Source organism: Alligator sinensis, unplaced genomic scaffold (assembly GCF_000455745.1).
Source record: "Alligator sinensis unplaced genomic scaffold, ASM45574v1 scaffold693_1, whole genome shotgun sequence".
NCBI lineage: Eukaryota > Metazoa > Chordata > Crocodylia > Alligatoridae > Alligator > Alligator sinensis.
This window is the reverse complement of record NW_005841987.1, coordinates 1,205,120-1,205,346: the sequence shown is the minus strand read 5'-3', so window position 1 is coordinate 1,205,346 and position 227 is coordinate 1,205,120. Positions and strand designations below refer to the sequence as shown.

The 227-nt window shown below is 55.5% G+C and overlaps 1 protein-coding gene and 1 long non-coding RNA gene across 5 annotated transcripts in view; one reads left to right on the top strand and one right to left on the bottom strand.

Moving 5' to 3' along the window:
- The window catches only part of LOC112549886, a 19,222-nt gene that overhangs the window by 2,252 nt on the left and 16,743 nt on the right, over positions 1-227 (top strand). The gene's annotated exons all lie outside the window — the stretch shown is intronic.
- ZEB2 (zinc finger E-box binding homeobox 2) overlaps positions 1-227 on the bottom strand; it is a 134,823-nt gene that overhangs the window by 134,308 nt on the left and 288 nt on the right. For 2 of the 3 annotated variants that reach the window (XM_025201253.1, XM_014518830.2), the window contains exon 1: positions 82-221. The gene's annotated coding sequence lies outside the window, so the exon portion shown is untranslated. Of the gene's footprint in view, positions 1-81; positions 222-227 lie in introns of those variants that run through there. The other variant, XM_025201254.1, reaches the window with a different exon arrangement.

Sequence of the window (227 nt, the reverse complement as noted above, 5' to 3'; positions counted from 1 at the left end):
CACCCGCACGGGGGGAGGGGCCCCCCGGAGGGGGGGGGGGGGGGGGGAGAGAAGAAAAATGAAATTAAATCCTGAACCTACCTGCGAAGTCTTGGTTGTAGTTTTGGCCAGAAATGGGGAGGAGAAAAAGCATGAAGAAGCCGCGAAGTGGAGGAGAAAAGGTGCAGGGAGATGCAGCTCCTGGAGAAATGGTAAAAAGCCTTGCAAAAGAGTTGTCGGAAGGACCG